This window comes from Microcebus murinus, chromosome 5, assembly GCF_040939455.1.
Source record: "Microcebus murinus isolate Inina chromosome 5, M.murinus_Inina_mat1.0, whole genome shotgun sequence".
NCBI classification, from domain to species: domain Eukaryota; kingdom Metazoa; phylum Chordata; class Mammalia; order Primates; family Cheirogaleidae; genus Microcebus; species Microcebus murinus.
In genome coordinates this window covers 56,387,694-56,400,871 of record NC_134108.1, presented here as the reverse complement: position 1 = coordinate 56,400,871, position 13,178 = coordinate 56,387,694, and the positions used below count along the sequence as shown (strand labels likewise).

The following is a 13,178-nucleotide window of genomic DNA, read 5'->3' as shown; positions in this document are numbered from 1 at the left end:
AAAGTGAAGGCAAAATAAAGACATTCACAGATACACAAAAACTAAGAATTTGTTGGTAGTAGGCCCACCTTAAAAGAAATATTCAAAGAAGATTTCAGGCTGAAAACAAGTGACTCCAGATGATAATTCAAATCCACAAAATACTTTATATATTACACAGGATGTATATATATGTGTGTGTTTGTGTATTTATATATACACATATATATATATGAACAAAGCACCAAAAATATATGAATTAAAAACTGACAATAAAGAAATGATGGATAAATAAATAATTCAACAATAATAGTTGAAGGCTTCAATATTGTACTTTCAATAATGGAAATAAAACTAAGCAGAACATCAATAAATAAACAGAAGATTGAGCAACACTATAATCAGCTAAACCTAAAGTCATATATATAACATTCCACCAAACAAAAGCAGAACAGACATTCTTCTCAAGTATACATGAAACATTTTCTAGGACAGATCATGGTAAGCCATAAAAGAAATTTCAATAAATTTAAAGAATAGAAATAATACAAAGTACATTCTCCAACCACAATGGAATGAAACTAGAAATCATTAACCAAGAAACTAGGCAATGCACAAATATGTGGTAATTAAACAAACAAAAATAATCAACTGGTCAAACAATTAATCAAAAGGGAAATCAGAAAACACTTTGAGATAAATGTAATTAAAAATAAAACATACTAAATTTATGAAAATACAGCTAAAACAATGATAAAAAGGAAATATATAGCTATAAAATATCTAAAGAAAAAAGATCTCAAATCAATAACTTTCAACCTTAATACATTAGAAAAAGAAGAACAAAATAAACCTAAAGCAAACAGAAGGGCGGAAATAATAAAGCGTAGAGCAGAAATAAATGAAATAAACAATTTTAAAAAAATATAAAGAAAATCAAGGAAACAAAAAGAGGAGGTTCTTTGAAAAGATCACCAAAATTAACAAACTTTTACCAAAATTAACAAAAAGAGAGAAAAGACTCAAATCACTAGAATCATGTGAAGAAAGTGGAGACATTACTCCACCTTAAAGAAATAAAAATTATGAAGGAATGCAACAAACAACTGTGTACCAATAAATTGGATAGATTAGATGAGATGCAAAAATTCCTTAAAATCTACAAACTACCAAAACTGACTCAAGAAGTACTGGATCATCTGAATAGACATACAACAAATGAAAAATTAAATTATTAATCAAAAACTATCTAAAAAGAAAAGTCCAGGTCCAGATGGCTTCATAGTTTGAATTCTACTAAATGTTTTAAAAGGTTAAAATTAATTTTTTACACTTTCAAAAAATAGAAGAGGACACTTCCCAATTCATTTTGTGAAGCCAGTTTGTCTAACCCCAAAACCAGGCAAACACATTACAAGAAAACTACAGACCAATATCCCTTAGAAATACAGACACACAAATACTCAATGAAATACTAGCAGCAAAGTGAACCCAGCAATATATAAAAGGAATTATACAGCATGATAAAGTAGGATTGTCAGAAATACAAGGTTGGTTCAACATAAGAAAATCAATTGATGTACTGTCTCATATCAATAGAATAAAAAGCAAATCACATGATCAGCTTGTCAGATGCAGAAAGAATCCAACACCCTTTCATGATAAAAACAGTCAACAAACTGGGACTTGAAGGGAGCTGCCTCAACCTGATAAAGGGCCTCTATGAAAAACCCGCACCTAACATATTAATATGTAGCATCATTTCATAATGGTGAAAGACTAGATACTTAACCCACTAAGATAGAAACAAGGCAAGTAAATCTGCACTCACCATTTCTATTCAACATATTATTGTAGCTTCTAGCCAGGGCAATGAGTCAAGAAAAAGAAATATAAAGCATCTAGATTGAAAGAGAAATTAGAAGTAATAAACAAGCTCAGAAAGGTTGTAGGTTACAAGATCAATACACAAAAATCAATTGTATTTCTATTAGCAATGAACAATCTGAAAATGAAATTAAGAAAAAATTCCATTTATAATAGCATCAAAAAGAATTACTGAGGAGTTAACTTAACAAAGAAAGTACAAGACTTTTATACACTGAAAACTATAAACATTGCTGAAAGAAATTAAAGATGACTTAAATGGAAGAACAATCCATGTTCATAAATCAGAAAATTTATTATTGTAAAGACCATAATAAACCACAATTTGATCAACAGATTCAGTGAAATCTCTATCAGAAGCTCAGGGTACTTCTTAGTAGAAATTAACATGCTGATTGCAAGACCCCAGAATGTCAAAATAATCTTGAAAAAGAAGAACAAAGATTAGGACTCACACTTCCTATTTTTAGACTTACTACAAAGCAACAGTAATCAAAAGAGTATGGTACTGCCACAAGGATACATATCTAGATCAATGGAGTAGAATTGAGAGTCCATACATAAACCCATGTGTCTATGGTCAACTGACTTTTGAAAAGACCATTCAATGGTCTTTTCTTTGAATGGCAAGACCATTCAACAGGAGGAAGAGTCTTTTTAATTAATGATGCTGGGACAACTGGCTAGTCACATATGAAAAATTAAGCTGGACCTATCTCTCAAGTAATACACAAAAATGAGCTCAAAAATGAAACAATGACTTAAAAGTAAGAGATAAAACTATAAAATATACGAGTAAATCTTCATGGCTGCGCATATGGTAAAGGATTCTTACATATAACATTGAAAGCATGAGCAACAAAAGAAAACATACATAATTTGGACTTTACCTAACTAAGAAACTTTTGTACTTTCAAGGACATCACCAAGAAAATGAAAAAACAACCCACAGAATGGTAGAGAATATTTGCAAATCATACATCTGATGAGGGATTTGTATGCAGAATGTACAAATAACTCTTACAACTCAATAAGAAAATGCAATTTAAAAATGAGCAATAGATCTGAATTTCTTCACAGAATATATACAAATGGCCAATAAGTATGATGATACTCAGCATCATTAGTCATCAGGGAAATGCAAATCAAAACCACAGTGAAGATATTACTTAACACTCACTAGAAAGGCTATAAAAAAAAATGGAAGATAGCAAGTGTCGGTGAGGATGTGGAGAAAATGGAGGCTCATACGTTGTGGAAATACAAAATTGTACAGCCACCATGGAAAAGTTTGCTGGTTCCTCAATAAGTTAGATGCAGAATTACTATATGACCCACCAATTCCACTCCTAGTCATATACCCAAGAGAATTGAAATATGCATGCAAAACCATGTACACAAATTTGCCTATTCACAATTGCCAAAAAGTAGAAACAACCCATATGTTCGTCAAATATGAATGGATAAAGAAAATGTGGCATATCCATACAGTGGAATATTATTCAGCCATGAAATGCGTCAAGCAGTGTGCAACATGAATGAACTCTGAAAACATTTGGCCAAATGAAAGAAAACAGGCAGAAAAGACCATATTATATGATTTCATTTATACAAAATTTCCAAAATAGGGAAATCTCTAAAAACAGAAAATAGATAAGGGTAGAGGGACCAGGAGGAAGAGGCATGAAGGATGGTAGCAAAAGGTCTAAGATTTCTTTATGGAACGTGGCAATGAATGTACTTATGTAAAGTACTTCCTATACTAAAAACAATGACTTATATACTTTAAATGGGTGCATTGTATGTGAATTATGTATCACTGAAGTTATTTTTAAAAAAACCCTTATGAACCAAAATAGTAAAAGTAACAAAGAAAATTACTTAAGGGTTGAAAGATAAAGATTAAATATAAAGCCAGGCTTGGTGGCTCACACCTGTAATCCCAGCTACTCTGAAGGCTAACGCAGGAGGATTGTTTAAGGCCAGACCTTAGAGACCAGCCTAGGCAACACAGGAAAAGCCTGTCTCTAAAAAAAAATTTTTTTTAATTAGCTAGGGGGTGTGGTGGCTCATGCCTGTTATTCCAGCTACTCAGGAGGCTGAGGCAGGAGTATTGCTTGAGTCCAGGAGTTTGAGGCTACAGTGAACTATGATGGTGCCTGGGTGACAGAGCAAGACTGTGTCTCTTAAAAAAAAAAAAAAAAAAGATTAAACGAGTGTCTTAGTCAGAAGACACAAACCATGTGCTTAAGCTTAAGGGTGGTTTATTAATTAAGAAGCTACAAATTCAAAAAAGAAAACTGCAATACATACTTACATAGTTACTTTCTGCCCATACTCAAATTGTAGTAAAAAAAAAGCTTTCTACATAGGGTATAAACTGTCCTTTAAATCCTGTCAACTCTCAAACAATTTGTTAATTCTTAAAATGAAACCATTCTTCCACAATAACTTATCATAGCAGAGATAACCTCACTTATAGTCTTAGCTACTCAGTTACTTAATCCAAAATGCAATATTCATACATGATAAATTCTAGTTAGATTCTAGTTAGCAATTTTTGACCCAAAACATAATTCTAGGAAACCACTAGTGTATCTGGAAGATAACTTCTAATGCAACATCTCAAGCATAGGATTACAGCACAAAAAGCACATCATTACTTAAAAATAACATACCTAAATCCTATCACAAGAGACAAGAAGGCTGATTTGTTCTGAATAAGATATCCATAACCCCAAGATCCAGCAGAATTCAGAAATCACCTGCCATTAGTGTTAAGGAAATCTCAAAATTATGTTTTCCATAATATTTGCCATTTTCATCCACATTCTGAGCAGGTGCAGTTCTCGTTCAAGATTTGCACTACAAACTAATTTGGCATTCAGAATGGCTGTTTGTAAAGGTACAGCTGTCTGGATCACTGCTCTATGTACTGACACAAGTTCCTGCAGCTACCAAATTAAAAAAAGAGAGAGAGGGAAGAAGTAGTTAGCTGTGGGTATAGAAACAGATATTTACTAAAGACGTTAAAAAATTAAAAATGAAAGAATGCAGCTCTCAAACAATAAAAAGGCAAGTTTCACTATCCTGGCTGTAAACTAAGGATATGAGATTTAAGGAAGACACATAGGTATAGATCGGTAACATCTGTTTCCTGGCAGATATTGTTAAAGCCATTATTGTCTGTTATTAGCTGTTAAGGTATTTTTCAATAGACAAAGGTTCTTATAGTTCTTATTGTTATAAAATCTTTGTCATTAAATTATTAACTAAGATTAGTTCTTCATTAAAGAATGAAAATAGTCAAAAAATTAACCAATAGACTAAGTTCCTGAGATGCCAATAAAATTATTTCAGACCATGTACAAATTAAAACAGCATTACTTCCTTGTTTCTTGACAATGCAACACATTTAACAGATGAATGCAATTTTTGAATCTCTCAAAAAAGGTAACCACACTTTCCATTATACAGTGAATTAGATCATTATTATTCCAATAGGAACAATGCTATGCTGGATGCTATATTCCTAACACAGCATCAAATGGATCACAGATATTACATCACCACAAAAGCAAAGTAAAAAATAATGTATGACCTTTTAAATAATATACCATGGGAATTACACTATAAATCCTATGAAAATTGATAACAAGATAGATATTGGGTCTAAATATTAACTATAAATCTGTTCTCAAATTGGCCAGAGATAAACTACAGAGATAAAATGAAGGGATAAACAGGGTTTGTGAAAACACTAGATAAATACAACAAACTTACTTGGATTACAGATTACTCAAAGATTTAGAAGCAAAACATTCCCAGGCACAACACAGTTCTAGTCACGTTATTGCGCTGTTTGAACTCTGCTTCTCAGACTACTTAAAAATCTTGAAGAAATAATTAAGTAATCACTAAAACAGGCTTTAAAGCAAATAAAATTTCAATATTTACAAAAGGTTTGTCAGTTCCATTCTGTTTCCATCTAGTGAATACTAATGAATTCATTAAGAGTCAAAAATAAGTCTATCTAGAGTTCCAAAAAGACCTTTTTCAAAAGAGAGGCCAATCATTTTCCACAACAAATAATCAATGAGCATTCTGGAAAATAGCCGATGACACAGTAGAAAGACTGTCTTGGTGTAAGCAAGGCATCCTTTTGAATAACAATATAATTAGGTAGATTATGGGATTAATCTCAATATTGAGATCAGCCACTAAATCCTTGTTATTTAAGGATTGTTCAAGGTTCTGTGTCCTGTTCAACAGTTTGGCCAATGATATATAAACTAGAAGATATATTAAATCAAAGGTGTATTGACAGTGTTAATATGGTACATAATAGAATCAAGATTTTAAAATTTTCTAAATATTCTGATATAAACCGGACAAACCTAAGAGGTAGTATTACAGGTAAATATAAAACCTCACAATTAGGTTTAAAAAACTCATGATGGAGAAACCTAGTGGCACAAATAAATTCCAGGAAAGCTTCAAAGGAAAGACGGTTAGTTTACTGCAGGCTCAATATGAATAAAATTACAATGAAGGCTATGAAAAATTTAATGTGTCAATAAGTAATGTGGTATTGCAAACATATCATTGAACATTCCAAAGGATACTACATTGGTTGCACCATATTTAGAGTGTTGAGTTCAATCTTAATCTACACTTTTTAAGAAGATTACAATGAAAAATTAAAGTACATCCTAAACAAAGTAACCAGGATGGTGAAGGGCCCATTTACAGGATATATTATATGAAAAGAACTAAAGTAACTTGTGATATTTAATTTGGAGAGGTATGAACGACTACAGTTGGACATGATGTTTGCCTTCAAAATACCTGAAAAGATTTTATACAAAGTATTAAAACAGACATATTACATAATTTTCCAGACAAAACTAAGGCAAACAGGTATTAATAACCACAAGAACAGGGATAACTGATCATACTTTAGAAATATCCAACAGACTGACTATATTCTAATAAATAAATCTAAAGTATTGTTTCATATGAATTCTTTGCACCTTTATTCAAAGTAACATCATAGACTGCTTAACCACTTCTCTATAAATATAAAAAGGGGCAATAAGTCAATAAACATAAATCACCCATAAATAAATTCCCAGTCTCTAGCTCTCTACCTATACTATGTGTTATTTACACAGAATTTCTGGAACCAGCCCTTTTCCAGATTAACATTGTTTTAAAACTTTGATATCTTAAAAGCATAGAACATGGAAAACAAAGTAAAAATAAGATATATATATGTAATTTTTTCAGTAGCAGATCTATTATTATCCATTACTATTATTCTGTTTGGAGGATACTCATTCATAGATTTGATAAAGATAATATTTTTCTGGCATCATCTTCCTGGATCTGCCTCAATGCATCATTCCACATTAAATACTCCTTAGCCATTTTTTTTTTTTTTTTATATCCTTGGCACATCAAATATACCTTTCCACTCTGGCTGCTTCCTTACTGTCTCCTCTTTAGGCTCATGCTCAATTTCTTGACTACTACATGCCAGAGTTCCTGAAGGCTACCCTCAGTCCACATATGGAGTGCTCACATCCAAGCCCTTAGCTTCCATTAGCAAGCATATACTGAATACTCTTAAATTTACACATCTTTCCTAGAACTCAACTATGAGCTCCATGTATCAATTTCCCAGTTATCATCTCCACTTGGAGGTCTCAAGGTCTCTCAAAATTCTACATGTCTAAAACTGTCCATGGTTTTCCACCCACTCTGCCCTTTTCCATATCCATGTTTTCCACCGCCATGAATTGTATTGTCATCCTTGCAGTTACACAAGTTAAAAGCCTAAAAGGTATCTTTTAACATCTGCTTACCCCACTAAACACACCTCACCCCTATAATCTAATCCATTACCAAGTCCTCTTGATTTCAACTACTAAACAGATTTCAAGTCTTTCTGCTTTTCTATTTTAAGCTCCCAAACATTTGTCACCTAAACCATTCAAAAAGCTTCCTAAATGGCTTCTCCACATCTATCCAAAACATTCTCGAAACCATTCTCCACATTACAACCAGAGTGAATTTTATAAAATTCAGATCTGATCACTGTATGCTACCTCCCTCCATCTCTTGCCAAAGTCTCCATTGGCTTCCCATTGTTCTAAAGATGAAGTACTGAATTGAACTGATCATAGAACCAGAACTTCAAAACATCACAAAGTGTTAAACCAAGATTCAAAAATACTGAAGTATATTCAATCGCACTACCCTAATTAGAAAGGAGGTTAATACCATTAATAAAGTTAGTATTTTAAAATGTCCTTTTAAGTTCTCCATTTCTGAGTATGTTTTATTACTTTAAGGTATAACATATACATAATTTAAATTAAATAACTATATTTATCTTGAGGATGAATTATCAAAATTGGATAGAAGGTATGATCAAAATATTTTGGAGACCAATGCTTTAAAGTATCATTCTATTATAAAAGTTTTTTCACATAGTAACAGTTTTCTCATCTATGAATATCGTATAGTTGATATCTATATTTAATATAGTATTTTTTCTAAAAATGTTATTAAATGGTATTTCTGAAAAATGTTGCTGCTATATAGAATGTAAAGAAATATAGATTATAACCCACTAATACCATCACTGCTTATATTTTTGAAACTTCCTTTTTATGCTTGCTTTCTAAGTTAGCAACCTAGTTTCATTAGCTCACATTACCCTTTGTTGGTAAACTTAGTTTAATAATTTACCAAATTTATGAATGCTAGTGTAACAGCAGTTTAGCACAACAGAACAATCAATCAGGGCTCAAATCATGAGTGTACTGCCTAAGCTTTACGACCTTAGACATCGTCTCTGAGTTTCTGTTTTCTAAACTGTAAAGGGTATATATTCTTCATAGCGTTGTGATGTGTACTAAATAATGTATGTAAATGTATCTGACATAGCACCTTGCAAATAATAAGCAATTAACTTTAGGTGTTTAATATTGTTAAAATAAATGAATCATAATTAAATAGGGAAGAAAAGTAGATAAAATAATTTGTATCATGATGATAATGATAACAATAAGTAACACTTTTATACAACTTATGTCCCAGGTATTAAGTAATTTACATATATATCTTTTCACACTGTTTTAATCTGAAAAAATATTCAGTGAACTTTGCTAAATATACATGATACTGATGCATTTATCATTTAAAACTAATCATTATAAAATAATAATTCAAAGAAAATACTACAAAAGTACCCAATAATCAACTATCACTTGTAAGGAAATTAATGAACATATAACAAATGTTAACAGAAAACATCTGATATAATCAAGGAGGTATGCTTGATTGTAATATGTGCATGCATATTACATACATATATCTCCACTTTCTGCTGGCAAAATTATTCTTGGTTTCATGGTAAAATTAAATACAATATTTCACAGTATGCTATAAAAGGCAGCAATAGTTTTGAAATCATTGTTCCAACTAAAACTTCAATCATCAGTGAGATCACAGCTTCCTACTTAAATTTCCTGCCTACTACCAGTATGTCTCCACTTCCATTTGTTATATACTAGAAACAAATCAATCTTCCTTAGTCACCATTTACACACATCTTCTCAAAAAAGCTACAATGAATTCATCTAATCTCAGTTTGGGAGGAAGCTTAGAGGACATCTAAACATAGCTCCCAAAGGAATAATTGCTGTTGTTAATGGGCAAAGTAACATGACAATTGAGAACAAGGACTTGAAGTCAGAGAGACTACGTATGATTATCAATTGTGTCAATTCCCAGTTACATGACTATTGGCAACCTTCTTGATCTCGGAGCTTTCTCATCTGTTAAAAGACATTAGCAGAGACTGACAATAAGTGCGCAGTAGTTACTGTTGTTACTGACAATTTTTCCTGGCTGATGAATATTCAGCATACTTCCACCAACAGAAATTCATAAAGCGACTCATGCCACTGTTAATGAATGCTATAAAAATTTGTCAAAAATTCCTTCCTTATACTGAACCTACCAATCAGTCTCACTAGAGCTTTCACCTATCACACTGGCAGTGCCCTCTAGGATTACAAAGAATGATTTTAACAGCGTTTATATAAGACAATCCTTCACATATTTGAAGATAATGCCAAGTAATATACTAGGTACACTTTACTCAAGTCCTTTCTTTCCCAGGTAAAACTGCATCAACCCTTTACTATTGGTCACATAACTTAGTTTACGATGATCCTTCATCCAGGTTCCTTTAGAAACGTTCCTTTTACTTAGTTGCTTAACAAATGGCATCCAAAATTGAACATAATATTTCAACTATAATTTGGTCAGAGCATATCACAGAGATTAGTTCCAGTTTTAGACTAGATGCTCAACTAATCTGAACACAGCATAAGATAGTAACAACATCACACTGTTCGCTCAAACTGAAATGTGCAGCCAAGTAAAAACCTTTGGCTTTAATTTTTTCCCACCTGAATTCCTGTTAGGCCAAGTCTCCCATGTTCTGTACTTTATACAATAAAATTTAAGTCTGGGCATGGTGGTTCATGCCTGTAATCCCAGCACTTTAGGAGGCTGAGGGGGAAGGATTGCTTGAGACCAGCAGTTCATGACCAACCTATACAACATAGCAAGATCCTATCTTTACAAAATAAAATTTTAATAAATTAGTGGGGTGTGGTGGCACATGCCTATAGTCCTACTCAGGAGGCTGAGGCAGGAGGATTGCTTGAGCCCAGCAGTTTAAGGCTGCAGTGAGCTATGATAGCACCACTGTGATCTGAGACAGATGCTGTCTCAGAAAAAAAAAAAAAAAAATTAAGTCCAGAACTCCAAATGGATCCCTTTTATAGTTCATTTTCACTGTTTCCTCATTTCAGTCTTTTGGAAGCTTTGTAAATCTGGATTATGCCATCCATCATATCAGTAATCACTATCAATGTTGAATCTGACCTTTATAAGTTTCATAACTGTATCTTTATGTCGATTACTGATTGAAGTACTGAAGACAGAATTTCAAAGTAAGAAACCGCAGGATAAAAAAATAAAAAAGACCTGCCCCCAAACTGGCAAAGAAACAATATTTAGGGTAAGGTTTTTTTAATTAACTACCAATTCCATCTAACTGCATGCTGACATCTCTCTCTCTTGTCTGATTTAGATACTGCCCTAATATTGTAGCTGCTAGCCACATGAAGCTATGTATAAGTAATTAAAATTAAGTAAAAATTAATCACACATTAGCCACATTTCAAGTGAACAAAGCCACATGTGGCTAGTGACTGCTGTGTTGGACAGCAAATATAGAATACTTCAATTGTCACAAAAAGTCAGCATTGGTCTAGAAGATATTTTAAATCTACTATAAAATGTTCTACTGAGATCAAGATAGAATATGTTTACATCACATAATTTATCTATCTAGCTGTATTTAGATAGATAAAAATCCTGGAAGAAAGCCATAGAAAAACTCTTCTGGACACTGATCTAGGCAAAGAATTTGTAACTAAGATCCCATAAGCAAATACAACAAAAACAAAAATAAACAAATGGGACTTAATTAAATTAAAAAGCTTCTGCACAGCAAAAGAAATAATCAAAAGAATAGACAATCTAAAGAATGGGAGGAAATATTTGCAAACTATATACCCAACAAAGAACTAATATCCAGAATCTAAAAAAAAACAACTCAGCAAGATGAAAACAAACCCCCTTAAAATGTGAGCAGGTGACATAAACAGGCATTTTTCAAAAGAAGACATACACATGGCCAAAAATATATGAAAAAATGCTCAACATCACTGATTACCATGAAAATGAAAATTAAAACCACAAGGAGATACCACCTTACCACTGTCAGAATGGCCATTATTAAAAAGTCAAAAACCAACAGATGTTGGCACAGATATGGTGAAAAGGGAATGCTTATATACTGTTGGTGGGAATGTAAATTAGTACAACCTCTCTGGAGATCAGTATAGAGATTTCTCAAAGAACTAAAAGTAGATCTACCATTTAGTCTTGCAATCCCAGTATTAGGTATCTACCCAAAGGAAAATAAACCATAATATTAAAAAGATACCTGTACTCATATGTTTACTGCAGCATAATTCACAACTGTAAAGGTATGGAATCAATCTAAGTGCCTACCAACTAACGAGTGGATAAATTCTATCCACTAACGAGTGGATAAAATATGGATAAAAACCACACACACCATGGAGTACTACTCAGCCATGAGAAAGAATGAAATGTCTTTTGCAGCAACTTGGATAGAACTGGAGGCCATTATTCCAAGTGAAGTAATTCAGGAACAAAAAAATAAATGCCACATATTCTCACTTATAAGGTTGAGCTAAGCTATGGCTACCATAAGGACACACAAAGTAGTATAATGGACACTGGAGACTGTATGAAAAATTACCTATTGGGTACAATGTACACTATTCAGGTGATGGGCACACTAAAAGCCAGACTTCACCACTATACAAGATACCGTGTTTCCCCAAAAATAAGACAGGGTCTTATATTTATTTTTCCTCAAGAAGACACCCTAGAGCTTATTTTCAGGGGATGTGTTATTTTCCTCTCAAAGCCTCAGCTTGTAGCACGCACAGGATGGCTGGGACCTGTCAGGGGGAGCCGACCTTGTTGGTGTGGCTGCCTGCACCTTTCCAGTCACCTATGGGATAGTATCTATTACCATGGGGCAGATGAGAAGGGCTGCTCCTCTTCTTTACTGCTCTGCGATGAAATGCATGGGTTGTGCAGATATGCTGCATACCCACGCTCATCACTAGGTCTTATTTTCGGGGTAGGGCTTATATTGCACAAATGCTTAGAAATCCTGCTAGGGCTTATTTTATGGGTAGGTCTCATTTTCAGGGAAACACAGTATATATGTAATGGAATTCAACTTGTACTCCCTAAATCTATTGAAATTTTTAATAAATCTTAAATATTTAAATTAAAATGTTTATAGTAATTTCTCAATCTAATTATCATACTTATTTATATTTACAAACTCATAGTTAAAACATAAGCCAAAATGTATTTATTCATCTCATATACTAGTAACAAATTTATCCTTTATTTAACTAATAAAATACATTTATCTCATTTCTTCTTCATATCAATACATTACAGGTAATTCTCAATATGTTAAATCTTTTTATCCATGTGTTCCTCCAAACTACTCCTAACAACATTCATTATATCATGTACAATTTTCCTGCCCATTCCTCTGTGTGTGGAAGTTCCCAAAGTAGGGTACTTAAGGAAGTAAAATAATGTTTTAT

General features: G+C 32.7%; 1 protein-coding gene across 4 annotated transcripts in view; it reads right to left on the bottom strand.

Moving 5' to 3' along the window:
- The window catches only part of ASCC3 (activating signal cointegrator 1 complex subunit 3), a 318,336-nt gene that overhangs the window by 262,597 nt on the left and 42,561 nt on the right, over nucleotides 1–13,178 (bottom strand). Inside the window, exon 1 of one of the 4 annotated variants that reach the window (XM_076003098.1) lies at nucleotides 4,545–5,388. The exons of the other annotated variants lie outside the window; for them this stretch is intronic. The gene's annotated coding sequence lies outside the window, so the exon portion shown is untranslated. Of the gene's footprint in view, nucleotides 1–4,544; nucleotides 5,389–13,178 lie in introns of those variants that run through there. 4 annotated transcript variants of the gene reach the window in all.